The following is an 18,015-nucleotide window of genomic DNA, read 5'->3' as shown; positions in this document are numbered from 1 at the left end:
GATTGTGGTACGTTCTGCATTCATTTGTTCACTTTAAGCCAATTACTTATAATGTATTTCCTAGTCTTCCTAGACTTTTAATTATGGAACTCAGTAAAACTATTCAGAAAAATTACCTTTCAATTGAACAGAAGATTTACTGCAAAATTATCATAGGCACTATTTTAAGGGTTATTCATTACAGTCTAACATTAAAACTTCAAGTTTTTTCCCCACCCACTATACATTCCGAACTCATACTAACTGGAAATTTTTCTGCAAAGAAGATACAATGCAAATTTTGTAATCACTTTTTCTTGCTGACTTCAAAGACAGAAAATAATTAAATTTATAACCTAAGGAGTATGGTTACTTTTTACATATTTTTAGACCTGAGCTGCAATTCTTTTGGACTCTGACCTCATAATATCCACATCTGTCAGCTGTTACATGGATACCTGACAGTTATTGTGAGTTGCATTAAAAGCAAGCATTCCTCTAAAAAAGTGTGTATTTTCATAATTTTCAGTAACCCCACTAAGAACATGAATTCTGCAGACAGAAAACACGGATTTGAATTCCAGCTCTCCCATGTGTTTACTATGTGACACAGGGCAAGTTTCCTAACATTGGTTTCAGCAATCTTAAAAAGGGCGTATCATTATCAGTACCTGCCACAGAGGTTGTAGTCATGATTAAATGAGATTCCATGCATTAAGAACTTAGTAATTGTCTATGTATATACACAGTGTTTTTAGGCATAAACTAGAGAATCTGAGACAAATTTCTCAAATACTTCTGTTATTTTGTATATAGGTGAGAAATCCAACATGCAAACATTACATTTAAATTGCCACCACCAAATAACATTTAATAAAAATAAGTACACTCCACGCAAGCTGGCTTTTTACCAATTAAGTTGTCATTCAATTCAGTAATAATATAGTACTGTACAAAGAATTACAAAATAACTACCATCTATACCCACAAGGGAGCACACTACAGCCATTTACCAGATATTTTATGGGTTCTAAGTATAACGAAAAATAGACAAAGCATAAGGAAGCAGCATGAACCAGTTCAAACTAGTTCAACCATATCTGTGTAAACCAATCAGCAATAACTTTTTAAAAACGTATTTTGCATAAGCAAAGTATATTTAAGAAAGATACACATTTGAAAACAGTGTGTTACCTGCAAACAAGTCTCCATGGCTGTACTACCGGAAGAATACATTTCTAAGGATCAGTTTAAATACCGTCATCTGGAATTGAAATGCCATTCACAAAACTATTCTACAAAAGAAAAACTACTTTTTTTAGATTGCAACACTAGAATCATGAAGCTTTCATATGCCTGTAATTCATTTCCACAGGAAAAATCATTTATATTTTACAGTAGAAAATGCCTGCCATATCTAGAAGTAAATGTGTAAAACATGAACTTTCTCTAGAAAATACTTTTTTCATGAAGAAGAGAGTCAAAAACTGTTTTTAGGTCTCTATTCTTTATATTCAGACAGGAAAATACCGTCATTAATAAAATCTTTTTCTAATGCATTAAAAAGGGCTTCACCTTTACCAGAGGAATTTATAATTAAATAACCAAGAGGGTATGTTACCTGCAAATAAGTATCTATAGCTTGGAATTTTTTTCAAATTTTGGGTAAATTATTTTTAAGGAAAGGCCAATAAGCCTCTTATTTTTTTAAGTGAAAACGTTATTCTCTTCTCTGCTTCGTCCCCCCCCCCCCACCTACAACTTTTACCCTTTTTTCTAGCAAAGAGATCATAGCTATGAAACAACAAAGGGAAGTATTACCAAAAGCTGTAATGTCTTAGCCTACAATCTGCCTGCTCAAAAAGCTCAAGAATTTAAGTGGCTGTTCAAGAGCTGCTCACAAACTCAGCCAATCAGTAGCCAGCATTCTGATTCCTGCCCAGCAACAGGAGACAGACAATAAGGTCAGGGAAACATAGTTAAAACCTGGATCCGAAATATGTTAGTGAGGTTCTTTATCTAATATAAGTAATCTAGAACATAAATGCATATAAAATCTAAATCTATACAATACATATTAAATATATAACATAAATAAATAAAAATATACACCTTTCATGCTATTTTAATTTATCTTTCTTTAAATACCCCTGAATGTTTCCAGAAATATAAATCAATTTCCTAACTGGAGAATGAGTCAAACATGGACCATACATAACAAGAATATACTTCTCTCCCCATAAGAAAGAATCTGTAAAATTCAAATGTAAATTTCTTTTTTAAAACAATCCACAATCCTTAATATTTATAAAGCATTTATAACTAAAAATTCAGCAGAACCTTAAATCCAAATGACAAGATTATTTTCATACCTACCTATCACTATTGTTATAGATCTGACTCCAAAAATTAATAGTATTTTGGACCCAAAGATTTACTACAGATAGCATCATCAAGTGCTTTGTTGTCTACTGCACTGAACTGACTCAGTTTGATTCACCTAATGAAATTAAAATGTCTGACTCCTGACAACCTATATTAAGTGTTGTAAGTACAATTACTACATCTTTTTCTCCTTAACTGCCTTTCACAGCATGTTATGAGCTCTCCCCTTTTTCTTTTTTTTTTTTTTTTTGAGCTCTCCCCTTTTGAAGCAATAAAGCAAATGTGTGGATTACAACAGTAAATATTCATGTAAATTGAAGGGGAATTTTTCGTATACTATATCATTCTGCACTCCTTTAAACATAAAATTATAAAATAAAAATAGGTAATCTGTCATCTGAATATATTTTCTCAAATTAACCACTTATCAGATTTTCTTAGTAAACAAGTTTTAAAAATAAACCTCATTTTTTTTTCTCCTTCAGTTCCAGATGAACCTTGTAATTTTTCAAACATACCCAAGAGGGAGCTTGCTGCAGCCATACTCTTAGTTTATATAATCTCCCCATAGAAAAAAATAAATCAGCAGCTGCTTCAGTGCTTCCTTGTGTGAGAGAACCGAAATTCACTGCCTGATTGGCTCAAAGCCATAGTTGTCTAAAACCAATCAGACATCAGTATCACAAACCTTGCCCAGCAACAAGGGAAGCAGATGAGGGCAAGTACCCTACCAAGAATCCAAAGGCTGTGAAAATAAAGGTGAACGATTATAGTGAAACATATTCGATGAAACTGAAATATACTCATAATATACTCCCAGATTTATTGTTTGAATAAGAGGTCTCCTGTAGGGTTTTTCTGATGAAGAAACAAGGGCCTGTACTACTGCTTTCCAAGAACAGTTAACAAAACAATAGGAATACCTGGATTGTTAAATCAAAACATATGCATACATACACAAACACTATCCTAATTCAAAGTTATGGATACCTGATGAAGTGTACTTAAAATAAAACTTAGCAGTAACTTGTAAAATGTGAAGCAAAGCCATTTAAGCAGACTTGACATTTCTATCTTTGACGTAACACTCCAAGTGCATTCATGCTGTTAACTGATGTTACTATAACATTAATCTGAATACTGAGATGCTGGGAACAATTTTATTCAAATTTGAGTTTTCATTAAATGGACTAAATAAATATTGGCCAACAGGACTAATAATGGCTTATTCTTACATAATCACTTTATGCTCACGATTCCTAGCCTCTTTAGAAACACAATTCTGCCACTTGATTCCCTGAGAACCCACTCTCAACTGAGAAGTGCATGATTTTATTTCACACTCCCAAATTTAGTTGAGAATTCCGCAACAGTCCTGAAAATAAAATCATAAAGAATATTCAGTGTGTTACACAATAAATGTGTAAATCTGCTTTACTGTTTACTGTCCATTAATGAGACTGGTAAAACTGATAATGCAATGGTTCATCCACTTTAATACTTATCTGTACAAATTTAGCATAAAGAACTTTCTAAATTTTTAGTTTTTTATAAATTTTTTTGTTTTTTGCATTTTATTTTATTTTTGAGAGACAGAGAGACAGAATGCGAGTGGGGGAGGGGCAGAGAGAGAGGGAGACACAGAATCCGAAGCAGGCTCCACACTCTGAGCCATCAGCACAGAGCCCGACATGGGGCTCAAACCCATGAACCGGGAGATCATGACCTGAGCCAAAGTCGGATGCTTAACCAACTGAGCCACCCAGACACCCCTAAATTTTTATATTAAATAATGGATATCTTTTCATTTCTGTTAATTATTTTTCTAAAACTTTAGTAGAACTACTTTCACTACTTCTGTTTAAAATCCCACATCATCACATTTCCATATTCTCTTGCTTTCTATAGGTTCTCTCTCCCAGTCACTCACAAAGCACTGGCAATATTTACTCGAAGATCCAGAATCTCCCATAGTTCGCAATTTTTCAGTTCTATGCTATCGTTCTTCTCTTAATTTCATAAAACACATTCAATAGCTATCCTACTATCTTTAAAAAAATATTAGTTGCTGAGATCTATTATCTAATACTCGTTCAGTAAAGTATCAAGTGATCACAATATTTGACACCTCAACAAAGAATCCCTTCTGCCTGTCATCAACCTACTGATATTAGCTGGAGTTATCAATGTAGAATGAAATATCCGAAATTAAATTTTTAAAAAATAATCAACAACAAAGGAAACAGGGAGTTTGGTTTACCAACAATTCTTTGGGAAAAGTAGGATCAAATCATGTTCTTGAAATTTTGGTCACATCAAAACCAGACTGGTCACTAACTTGTTGCATTCACTGCTATGTTTTCAGAAATTCTAGGGTAGTCTACATGAAAAAAATGCAAGATACCCTAAAATCACTTTTCCAAGTGTATTTTTGGGATCATTCTGTTATATAGGCAAATTAAAACTGACTGACCTGATCTAACAAATGCAATTTTAAAATACACTTATCAAGTTACACTCCCTTAGGAAATTAGCCAGTTATCCTATCCCCCAGGGCCCTATTTACTAGCTTGTCCTACTCACCAAATTCTACCACCTATGCAGATAATGAGTAAAGTTACATAAGTCCATGTAATAATTTCTTCAGGAATTTAGACCAGTTGTCCAAATGTATTTTTCATAGTTTGCCTGGGTGAAGTAAAACACCCAGGATGATTTATGAGAAGGTGAAAAACGTAAATTCTTCAAATGTCAGGAAACAAGTCTAACTTTTCTTATTGACCAAACCTAAGAAGAAAGAGTGAAAAGCTTACTTTCTGTATCAGCCACCTTTCACTAAATAATACTGCAACAATACTTCCACCCCTAAAATCTTATTGGCTAATAACATTCTTCATCTTTCTAGGTCATAGGCTGAAGGAGTGGCACCCCCACCCCAAATCTAGGTCTTGTGGCAAAGGGAAAAGACTACGATGACAGAACAATACAATACACCAGGGTCTTAAAGCTATTTCTTAGACATAGTACACATCACTCTCACTCACAGTCTATTGGTTAAAGCCAAGTTACACATTAAAGGCGTGGAGAAGTAAAAAGCAACCACTGGGAAATACTTCATGTCACGTGACAAAAGGCATAGATATATATCATCTTCTTACAAGAAGCTTACAAGAAAGAATAATGGTGAAATATTATATAATCTACCACACTTTAAAAATACGTATTTATAATCACTTCTCAGCCTTTTGGCTAAGATCAAGTGTAGCATCTGTTCTTATCAGTTTAAAAATACATAATTATAGAGGTGCCTGGTGGCGCAATTGGTTAAGCATCTGACTCTTGATATCAGCTCAGGTCATGATCTCACAGCTCATGAGTTCGAGCCCTGCATAGGGTTCTGCACTGATGGCATGGAGCCTGCTTGGGATTCTGTCTCTCCTTCTCTCTGCCCCTCCCCTGCTTGTGTGTGTGTGTGTGTGTGTACTCTCTCTCTATCTCTCTCTCAAAATAAATAAATAAACTTAAAGAATATATGCATAATTATAAAAAGCTTGGCCTACCCAGGATTTCTAAACTAACAAAACTGGGTCTCCTCAATGTTCGTTCTAACATTAGCAGAACAATCAACATAGGATAAATCACCCTAACTCTCTAGATTTCAGGTTGCTCAACTGTAAAAACAAAGATCAGACCAGATGCTTGCTAAGTTCCATTCTAACTCAAATTTTATATTATTTTACAAATGTCTAGCAATACTGATTGCGTTTATAATTCAGTATTCATTATAAAATACTGTGAACATGCAGTAAGACATAAATTCTGAGATAATGACCATGTGTGTACCCACCATCCAGATAAGAAATAAAACAACTAGAAATAGAAAACAAAGCCCTTTTTATGACTACCAGATAGCATGCTCCTCCTTCCCCACCCCCATCTCCTTAACACAAAGATAAGCATAATCTTGAGTTTCATATTTATTATTTTTAGGCATGCCTTATACTACTTTTTCTATATTATAAATTCCCCTTTTTGTTAACAAAACAATTTAAAGGGAGAAAAAGAAACTGACACTTATCAAGGGACAATTATATGTCAGACACTACACCAAGTCATATTCTTTTCTCATTTATTTGACAACTTATAAATGAATACATTAATAACCATGCTGCTATCACACATTCCCTTACACAGTAGGAATTTTAGCTTGGCAAGGTCAACCAGATACCCAATTCAGTACCAAGTTGTTTTCATTGGCACAGATGCCCTTCTTATACATTTCATCCTTTAAATTTTGCTACCATGGGCTGCTCTATTGTATCAAAATGTTAAGTAATAAATAAACTACAGGTGACCCTTGAATAACACAGATTTGAACTGCATGGGTCCACTCATAGGCAAAAAGTTTTAAGGTACAGTACTGTAAATTTATTTTCTTTTCCTTATAATTTTCTAATATTTCCTTTTCTCTAGCTTACTTTACTGTAAGAATACAGTACGTGATACATATAACATACAAAATGTGCTAATTGCATGCTAGCAGAAAGGCTTCCAGTCAACAGTAGACTATTAGTACTTAAGTTTTGGGAGAGTTAAAAGTTACATGCAGATTTTTGACTACATTAGGGATTCGCACAACATTGTTCAAGAGTAAGCTATACATGATGTTTGCCACAATCTTCTTCTCTATCTCTTTGAAAATGAAGAAGTCATTTAATATAATTCCTAAAGCCTAACCACACAGTAAATGCAATCTGATAGTAGACTCTTAATTTTACCAACCTACAGACTGGTTCTTATATTAGCTACAACAGTATTATCAGCAGAATACTAAATATTTAATTATCTTTTAAAAGTAACTTATCTACAAGCCATCTTAGCAAATGATAGAATTCATTCTACAAACAATAAGGGAATTTCCTCAACCTTCTAAGGGGAATTTAGGAAAAACCCACAACTAACACCTACTTAACCGTGAAAGACAGCTTTTGCCGTAAGATCAGGAACAAGACAAAATGTTTGCTCTTACCACTTCTATTCAGCAATAAGTAGAGGTTCTGGCCTGGGCAAGTAAGCAAGAAAATGAAATAAAGTTTATCCAACTTGAAAAGAACAAAGTAAAGCTATCTCTATTTGCAATGACACAATCTTATATACGGAAAAATGTAAGGAATCCACTAAAAAATTATTAGAATTGGTAAATGAGTTTAGAAGGTCGCAAGACACAAGATCAATATATAAAATCTATTGTATTTCTATACCGTTGCAATGAACATTTCGAAAGTAAAATTTAAAAAACAATTCAATTTATAATAACATCAAAAATAACAAATTTAACAAAAAGAAGTACAAAACTTTATTCTCTGAAAAACTATAAAACATTGTAGAGGAAATTAAAGATTTAAATAAACACTAAGACAACGTATATTCCTGAATCAAAGACTTAATATTAAAATGTCAACATTCAAAACTGATCTGATTCATCGTAATCCCTATCAAAATCCTAGCCATCTTCTTTGCAGAAACTGACAAGGTGATCCAAAAATTCATATAGAAATGCAAGGGACCCAAAATAGCCAAAACAATCTTGAAAAAGAAAAACAACATAGAAAAACTCACTCTTGATATTTTCAAAGCTTAGTACAAGCTACAGTAATACTATCAGTGTAGTACTACTAGCAAAAAGGACAGACATATAAATCAATGGAATAGAACTCCAAGTCAAGAAATAAATCTTCACATTTATGGTCAACTGATTTTTGACAAGGGTGCCAAGACCATTCATTGAGGAAAGAACAGTATTTTCAACAAATAGTATGGGGATAACTGGATAGCCACATGCAAAAGAATGAATTTGGAGCCCCTATTCTCATGCCATATATAAAAAAATTTAACTCCAAATGGCTCAAAGACCTAAATTAAAAAAAAATTTTTAATGGTATTTATTTATTTTGAGAGAGAGAGAGTGAGCACGCACACACAAGAGAGCAGGGGAGGGGCAGAAAGGGAGGGAGAGAATTCCAAGCAGGTTCCGCATTGTCAGTGCAGAGCCCAATGCGACGCTCTCTGTGAGACCATGACCTAGGCCAAAATCAAGAGTCAGATCTAAATTTAAGAGCTAAAAGTTTTAAATCTTAAAAGAAAACTTAGATATAAATCTATAAAATCTTAGAATAAGCAATGGTTTCTTATATATGACCCAAAAAAAAACAAGCAATGAAAGAAAATAAAACAGATTAACTGGACTGGACTTCACCAAAATGCAAAAACTTTTATGCTGCAGAGGACACATCAAGAAAGTGAACCAACAACTCAACTCACCCAATGGGAGGAAATGTCTGCCAATAATGTACCTGATAAGATACTTGTATCTACTAGAACATACAAAAAAAAAGTTACAACTCAATAATAAAAAACAACCCAATTTAACAAAAAGCAAAGGACTTGATATTTCTCCAAAGATACACCAATAAACAATAAACATGAAAAGAGGTGCAATTTCATTAGTCATCAGAGAAATGCAAATCAAAGTCACAATGAAATAACATGTTACACATATCAGAATGGATAATCAAAAAGAAAGAAAATCACAAGTGTTAGCCAAGATGTAGAGAAATTGGAAGCCTCATACAATGCTGATGGAACTGTAAAATGAAGCAGCTGATTTCCAAAACAGTCTGGTAGTTCTTCAACATATTAAAACATTGAGTTTCCATAAGATCTAGCAATTCCACTCCTAGCTATATACCCAAAAGAGATAAAAACATATGTCCATGCACAAACCTATACACAAATGTTCATAGAAATGCTACTCATAATAGCCAAGAAGTAACTATTCATAATAGCCAAAATAACTCAAATATCTACTAACTGATAGATAAATAAAATGTGGTATATCCATACAATGGAATATTATTTGGCTATTAAAAAAGAAATGAAGTACTGATATCAATGTTACACTATGAATGAATCTTGAAAACATGCTGAGTAAAAGAAGCCTGTCACAAAAGGCTACATTATTGAATGATTCCATTTACATGAAATGTCCAGAACAGGCAAATCTGTAACGACAGAAAGCACATTATTGGTTGTCTAGGGTTGGGGGATTGGAGAGAAAATGAAAAATGGCTGCTAAAGGGTGGGTACAAGGCTTCTTTTGGAGACAATAAAAATGTTCTAAAACTAATTGTGGTAATGGTTACAAACTCTATAAATATTTTTAAAACCACTGAGCTGCACACTTTATACAGGTGAATTGTACATGAATTACATCTCAAACCTGTCCTTTGAAAAAATATATAGCAGAACTATACTTAATTTTTTGTTTTTGATTTTGTTTTACCTAACAGCCCCCTATTACTGGGTCACACTTTCAACATAGACAAAACAACTATACCAAAGGAACTGAATGTTCAGTTATACTTTAGGGAGTTTACATTTCTAAGTTTATCTATAATCACAACAGTGATGAAAGGCAATGTACATAAAATAACAACATCCATATTCTCCTACATGCTAACCTTAAATAAGCCTGTTATTCTTTTCCTTTGTCCTAAATGGAACAATTCTTTAGTATGCTTATCTCACAGGATGATAATAATGGGCATGAGATACTCATAAAGGATTAAAAAAAAATTTATCATAAAGAAGAAAGAAAACAATACTGAGCATCATGCAGATAAACACTCCATGTAAGTACATTAACAAAATCTTCTACACATGGAAAATTACCAAAAGGACTCGAAAGTCTTAAGTAAAACAGAGGCAATGCTTGTATTATTAACTGGCACTATAACCAAAAAATCTTATATGTAATTAATACTGATGAATTTGTTTTAAAATGAGGTATACTTACTGAACTTTCTGAAGTTACATCAGCTTTGTCACATTTTATTAATACTGTCTTTATTCAAAATGACGATCTTACCACCATTTACTGTATTTGTCAATACTTCAATGTACCCTTTTAGAAATATTATCAAAATGGACTTTACTACCTATATTTATGTATTTCTTAACAAATCACTCTGGCACATCTCATCATGCATCTAGTATAAGATTAAAACATCTCAAGTGCCCACTGCTTTGTTAGAAAACATTTTAAAATATGTTTTAAAATAAAACATATTAATGAGTATACAATGTCTGGCACATAGTATATACTTAGTAAATACTGGCTAAAAGAATGATGAACTATATACATATATCTAATATCTAAAATAATTCTTAAATTAAAAATTAAATTACCCTTTTAGGAAGCAAAGATAGTAATCTACAATATTTTTGACAGAATTGTAAACTAACATGCTGATAGGTTCATATACACAGGTGTACATACAGAGGACAACCTTTCTTCGGGGACTCGGGATGCTTATTTACTAACAAAAAGTAACAATATATACCCACTTACACAAATTGCTGCCTCTGAAAAAGTGCAATACATAGCACCATTAAAATTAATCAAATCTGACATGAGAGTCATTTTTCAAGCCTTATAAAATTTGTTTAGTTTGATTTCCTATCTCAAAAAATATCATTTTGAAAGAAAGCTACTTTAAAAAAAAGAAAAAGAAATCTACTTTTGTTTATTACTACATAATGATGACAATCTTCTCTACAATAATGAACATACCCCAAAGGGAGCCCCCTGCAGCCATCTTATCAGTTCTCTCATAGCAACAGAAACTGAAATACAGTTTGCATAGTCACTGTGGTTGGCTAAAGAAAGCAGGTTCATGCAACCAGTCAGAAAGCTAGAAACTGGGCAACCATAAAAGGAGAAATTTTAAATCTGCCTGGCAACAGTCTAAAAATAGAAAGAATACACTAGTATAAATCCCAGAATAGATGTGAATATAAGAGTAAAACTACCAGCAAAAACTTTATTTTCTTGGGGGAAAAGACGTGCCTTGCATTTCATCATCTAAAATACTAACTTGGCATCTTTTCTTACTAGATGGCAATTAAAGAAAAATGAACATAAAGCTCAATAAATGGGCCACTTTCAAGTTATATGTCATTGTTCATATTACCTTATTTATATATAGCTGTGTGTGCGTGTGCGTGTGTGTGTGTGTACACATACATGTTTAAGCGTTTTTCTAAAGGAGAATGATGCAGCATTTTAATCACAGCTCTAAAACATTCAAGGCCCTATAAAATCTCTCAAAGTCTGAAAAGCACTGCATTTTTTTTCTAGCACTTTTCCCCTGCAATTATTTGGGAATCTGAGTTACAGATAAAAGACTGTTTACTGTTTATTAAAATCACTAAAGATTAAATAATTTATCAAAGCAGATCTCTAAACAGAGTGGGGATTATGCCTTATTCTTTAATACAAACTTGTTCTAACATATAGTAGTAGCTTTCATACAGTAGATATTCAACAATTGTTTTTCTCAATTAATTTATGTGAGGAAAACAAATTATCTAACTGTTCATGTCAAGTGGAAGCTAAATTAACATGTAAAATTATAATCTGTATAATACTGCTATTTTTGACTTTTCAATTTTGCCTAAAGTGGGATAATGCTAAAGTTGACAATGCCTAACATTTCTTATCGTTATCCAGATAACAAAACCTATTTCATCATTCTAACTTTCCAATGTAATAATGCCTAATATACATGTTTCTTTGTACTTTACAAATTTACTTTGCAGTATGTTTTAATTCCTAAAGATCACAAAAAAAAATGTGCAATCTAATGTAGTACTACAAAGACTGTGGGCTAGTAAGAACTAACCAGTCATAAAGGGAGGAGAGGCAGAAAAAAGGAAAAGAAAAAAATTTTAATTTCAAGAAATTAAATTACACCTGCTGAAATAAAAGGCTGGTTAAACAGTCATGTTAAAACAACTGCTACTTATCAAAGTACTTGTTCTATGCATTTCTTACATCAAATCTTCCACCAAAGTGTTTTAATGAAATGGCAAGTTAATTTTTAAATATTTTCTTTGGTGATTATCTGTTAGCCAAAATGTAAAGTGAATTCATACATTTGATACCAGAAAATTTAGTTTATACTACACTAAAAATTTGGTTATGAAAATTATATGTAAAGGGCTATTTTAATCATAAATAAGGCTTAGAAACAATGCCTTTAAAACACAGGAACATAAAACAATTTTAAGTAACAAAAAAGAACTCCAGTGAAGGATGGAAAAATATGCGCAATATAAAATCAAATGAGCAAATTGAGTAATACAGCCTTTTAATGTAAACAGTTAAAGATAGCTAGATTTTAAAATTAAGTATAACCAAGCTTTTAAAATATAAATAGTATTATTTTAAACACTGGTCTGAATGAAAAGTAACTAAGCTTACTATCTTATTTATTTTTCTTACTGTTGTACTCATACGTGACTTGGATATCCAAAATCTAACTACAACTGTATTCACATCTTTTATGTATACAGATCTTGTTTACTTTATCTGAAACAAATAAACTATAGTCCTCATCACAAAGGAAAGCAATAGGAGTTAACATGAGTTACAATTAGTGAGGGAGAACATAAAAATGGGTCAAACTTTGATAACAAGGTGTTCCAAGTGGAAAAAATTATTTTATAATTCTAGATACATAAGTCAAGTATCATTTTAAATATAAACCTCAGCACTTCCTATTTGCTTAAATATTATTTAAAGCAGCTATACTTTTTTGAAAAAAAATGTTTTTATACTACCCAATTTTATTTCAAGAGAACAGAGAAAGCATGATGTTTGCATAACAGTATTCGACAGCAGTCACACATCACATACCAATCTGAATTTGAGGGGTGGGGGGGCACTAAATAACCAATGACACCTCAGTGTTAATTAGTACAACAACTAAAATGCCTTGGAGGAGTTTAGACAGTGCCAGAAACTTTACCTTTCATTTCTCCATTCTATTCCCCCTCTGCTGGCCTTCTCTCTCAAGAACTCACAGGAGTTTAAAATGTCAGCTGAGAGCCAGATGTTCTGGGGCCCTCGCCTATGTGTACAAAAGTGTTGCTTTAATAACAAACATAACTAAAGGAAAGACCCTAATCTTCTTTCATATCCTGGAGCAAACTCAAATTCTTCTTTGTACGTATTATTTTTCCTTTTCTATAGCAAAGCAACATTGTTGGTACGTTATCCCTCCTTGCAGATCTAATTAAAATTATATTTACCACAACTTTTTCATCTGATTGGAAAAATAGCAAATCTGTATCTTCATAAATTGATTGTTCTTCAGTTAAAACTTCAGAAAAAAGTTATGCTTTTGATGGCAAGATCTCTCCTGGGCATACAAGTCAGAATGGGCCAACACCCCTAGGGAGCAAAGAAAAATTACATTCCCATTCTAAATTTTTCTCATTAGTAATGCATAAAAATACAATCTACTTGTTTCTGGCAAATATTCCTAAGAAGCTTACTTTCACAGGTTAGGCTGTCAGAAGCTATTATCAACAGTTCCTAATCAACAGTTCCTATCAACAGTTCCTTCATCTAAAGCCATGAATTATCACTGTGTTTCATCATTTCAAACCTAAAAAACATCAGCAGAGATCTGACCAAATAACACTATACTTCGGAAACTCTCTTAACCACTCTCTTTCTAACCATCATAATAAATGAACCAATGTTCTCTACCCATTCAATAAACATACTGACTGGTAACCACAAATACACTGAGAACTTATGTTATTCTGCTCTCATCTAAACCCGTTCATATTGGTTGTGCTTGTTACTGTATTCTGTTGTAGGTTTTTATTATAAGCTATAGAATACAATTAAATTTTGTGTAAACTAATGAAATATGAGTGCAAAAAAAAGAGCTGGTAGATATGCATCAATTAAGAGACTGATGCACAAAAACACAACGCAGATATGCAGGGGGCTATTGGCTTAGGTATATCATTTAATAAAATCTTTAGTTCTAAAGTTTTCTATCTAGAATAAATAGAAATTAAATTAGGAGACCTGAAAAGATCCTTTAAGGTTTTTTTTCTTTTTTTAAATGTTTATTTTCAAGAGAGAGAGAGAGAGACAGAGTGGGAGCGGGAGGAGGGGCAGAGAGAGAGGGAGACACAGAATCAGAATTCAAAGCAGGCTCCAGGCTCTGAGCTGTCAGCACAGAGCCCAATGCGGGGCTCAAACCCAATAAACCAATAGATCATGACCTGAGCCCAAGTCAGAGGCTTAACCAACTGAGCCACCCAGGTGCCCCAGAATCCTTTAAGTTTTGATTCTTAAATAAAATTGTGATAAATTGCACTCCAAAATGCACTGTTCTTCTGAGAAAAAATAAAAATACATTGGTTTTTTTTTCATGTATTCAATCTTTATCAAATGCCTAAGTGGTCACTATTATAGGACGATTTTAAAATACTCTAAAGAACAATGTGATTTTAAAAAATACAAAAACATAGCATAGATTAAAGTGTTACTGCATGTAGATTCTAATACAAATGTGGAAGAGATATACAGGCAGTAATATAATGCATGGATGTCTTTCTACATGAATGCCCATGAAAACTAAAAATTCTCTACTTTCCATTAACTGCCATCTCTCCAAAACAGACTGTTTATTCTTAATAATCAAAAACATGATTTCAAATGTGTCATTATAAACAAGACCTCTACACAGCCCTTATTAAGTCTTCCTGATAGGGTTAGTACTCTTAATTTTTATAAACCAGATTTCTAAAAACTGACTCTGCATAAAGAATCACTCAAATTTCAGCTGGGAAACAGAAAGAGTATGCCTTTCTTTACAATTTCAATTGCAATTGCACTTCTGCTCATAACCCTATTTATAATTCAGTTACATCCACAAGACTTCACAAGTAGTTGCTAAGCAACAGGAACATACTGAGTTCAGAGCTATTGAAATCTGGCCCTCTGCCATATGAAAATATTTATCAGAGCCTAGAGCCTCCAGAATTTACAAAATGAAGAAGAAAAGGAAAGAAAAAGAAAGAAAAATTCCAAAGAAATACAATAATAAATAGAGTAAATCACAAAGCTCTTTTAAAAGATTCACAAACTCAGATCAGGGACTTCATTTTGGCATTTCCAAATATTTACTATAATTCTCTCCTCAATTTTTTTTTAATCTTTCTCATGTTGAAACAAAGACTCTGAAGTTATTCTACTAGAGAACAGAAGAAATATGATTAGCCATGTCACTCTTGATGGTGTAACAAATGACCTAATAAATAAATATATTGTGTAAAGAACATTCCTTGGAGAAGCTAGAAGAACAGTCTATGGGACATGACTGAGACTTTCTATGTTGGGTCTTTAAGGCCAAGAGATAAGAAACTATACAATTTCATCAAATTCTTTTATCCTCATATGCCTGGTTAACTGCTAAGAGATAATTTTTATTGCCCCAAACTTCACGGTTTTCCAATTTTAAGCACCTCTAATAATTAAAAAATTAAGCATATTTAAAAATTTATTCACAACCCAAAATGGTTACAAAAATTAACTATCATTTTTCAACAGATAATGAAACGTCACTTAATATGTTTCAACACCCATTCACTGATAAAAATAAAAATTAAGGACATAAAGACTGCTCCTTACATTCATAAAGGCTACTTGAAACTTTATATTTAGCGGTAAAACACCACAGGTATTTCCATTCAAGGCAAAAACAAAGTGTGATAACACACTCAATACTGTTCTAGAAATCACACCAAAGTTAGTAAGAGCACACAGAAGATACAATGAAGAAAACATTTATTTCAGAATCACAAGAAAAAGGTATCCAGAAACAATGACATATGTGAAAAAATTCACAGAGGTAGAAAATACATGAAATATTAGAGCTACATTGGATATAAGACTTGTAGAAAAATATCAATTATTCCTGGATAAAACTTACTAGAAGTAATTCTAGTAAAATGCCATCTAGTTACTTTTATAGCACAACAACCTTGTGAAATTAATCTGCAAAAAAAAAGGCAAAATAGGAAAAAAACTGAAAGTCAAAAGAAAAAATAATGCTTGCCTTCTCAGATGTGAGAGCATATGACAAAGCAGTAATTATTATCGTAAGTATTAAAAGGTGAGTGCAATAAATTATCTAGAAGACAGACACAAGCAATAAAATATCTGATAGAGACAACATCAGAAATTAACAGGGAAATGAATAGACTTTGAAATAAATGGTTGAAAATGGATCAAAATAGCAGTTGAGTAAGTGATGAACCACCGAATTCTACTCCAGAAACCAATATTGCACTGTATGTCAGCTAACTAGAATGTAAATTTTAAAATTTTGAAGAAAAAAAAATAGCAGTTGAGCATATCAGTACAATAACAAACTAGAAACGAAATCACAAAAATTTTCAAAGGCACAGAAAGCACTACAAGTAACCACAAATTCTGAGGAATACTTGAAAACTAAAAAGCACAAAGATATGGAATTAGTATCCAGAATAAAAAAGAACACCTATTACTGAATAAAAAGGACAATTCAAAATAAAAATTAAAAATCATAAACAGGCAATTCATAAAAAACCAAACATAAGAAAAAAGTTAAACTTAATAATCAGAGAAACTTATTATTAAACTTAATAATCACAGAAACACTAAACAAAAAGAAAACACATTTTTACACATGTGATTGGCAACTATATTTAGCAATAATATACAGCAGTGAGTAGTCTCAATACACGGCTGGTAGAGGACATCATTGTCATAACCATTTTTAAAGGCAAATAGGCAAGAACTGTGCATCATTTTGACACCAGAGATATTCTGAGAAACCTATCTTAAGATAAACTAAAATATTTTAAAAAGGAATGTTATCATGATACCTACTAGTGAACCAAAATACAAAAATACAAATTGTTTTTTGTTTAGTTTGTGGACAAAGACTTAGACTAAGACAAAAATAAATTCTCTCTTGCAATCCAGAACTCATTGTTCAAGTATGAGTTTTGATACAGGTAAGAAGGAACATGATACCTAAAAAAGATAAAAGTAATGAGAGTATTGATAAACATGAAGGTTGGTTCCAGGACTACAGAATTACTAAAACCATATGATAGAAGGGAACTCTCAGCCATACTGAATTAGTATTCTAATATTAATGTTGACTTGAAACAAAGATGCCTTCTTTTTTTAGGTGTTTTCATTTGAGAATACAACGTCCGGGTTTAAAAGTATTGGTGTATCCTAATAATCTGTACAATTCTAGGGTGTGATAGTTCAGGGGTGAACATGATTTGAACTTATTCATGTTTAGAGGGTGTCTGAAATGGAGAACCAGGCAGATCCATCTACTCTGACCCTAAATGAGGCTCTAAAGTAAAACTGCTTAAAGCAGCTGGATCCCAAAAATTACAAGTGGGGAATTTTTGAAGTATGTCCATATTCAGGGGGAGATCGAAGAAGCCCAACCAAAAGAATTGTAGACAAAATGACAACAACGACTGTTCATAGAACAAAAAGTTCTTTTTAAAAAGACAATGTGAAGATGATAATTCGGACACTGGAGGAACTTAGGTGCCTGACAGTGGAAGGAATCACAAGTGAAATTCCTTAAGTAAAGGAATTTACAGACTTTAAATTAAAAAAAAAAAAAAAAAAAAAACGAACACACAAACTGGGGCGCCTGGGTGGCTCAGTCGGTTAAGAAAGTTTTTTTTCAGCTCAGGTTTTTTTCTTTA

At 32.6% G+C, this 18,015-nt stretch overlaps 1 protein-coding gene, 1 non-coding gene and 1 pseudogene across 6 annotated transcripts in view; 2 read left to right on the top strand and 1 right to left on the bottom strand.

Moving 5' to 3' along the window:
* The window catches only part of ATF7IP (activating transcription factor 7 interacting protein), a 124,832-nt gene that overhangs the window by 75,917 nt on the left and 30,900 nt on the right, over nucleotides 1–18,015 (bottom strand). The window contains exon 1 of one of the 5 annotated variants that reach the window (XM_049625099.1): nucleotides 1,174–2,030. The exons of the other annotated variants lie outside the window; for them this stretch is intronic. The gene's annotated coding sequence lies outside the window, so the exon portion shown is untranslated. Of the gene's footprint in view, nucleotides 1–1,173; nucleotides 2,031–18,015 lie in introns of those variants that run through there. 5 annotated transcript variants of the gene reach the window in all.
* On the top strand, nucleotides 5,594–5,803 carry LOC125920584 (uncharacterized; annotated as a pseudogene).
* LOC125920552 (small nucleolar RNA SNORA40) lies at nucleotides 17,190–17,307 on the top strand. Its single transcript, XR_007457131.1, has one exon. It is a non-coding gene; the product is annotated as a small nucleolar RNA SNORA40 (small nucleolar RNA).

The sequence above is a fragment of the Panthera uncia genome, chromosome B4 (assembly GCF_023721935.1).
Source record: "Panthera uncia isolate 11264 chromosome B4, Puncia_PCG_1.0, whole genome shotgun sequence".
Classification (NCBI taxonomy): domain Eukaryota; kingdom Metazoa; phylum Chordata; class Mammalia; order Carnivora; family Felidae; genus Panthera; species Panthera uncia.
The sequence above is the reverse complement of the archived record's forward strand: the minus strand, read 5'-3'. Positions and strand labels throughout refer to the sequence as shown.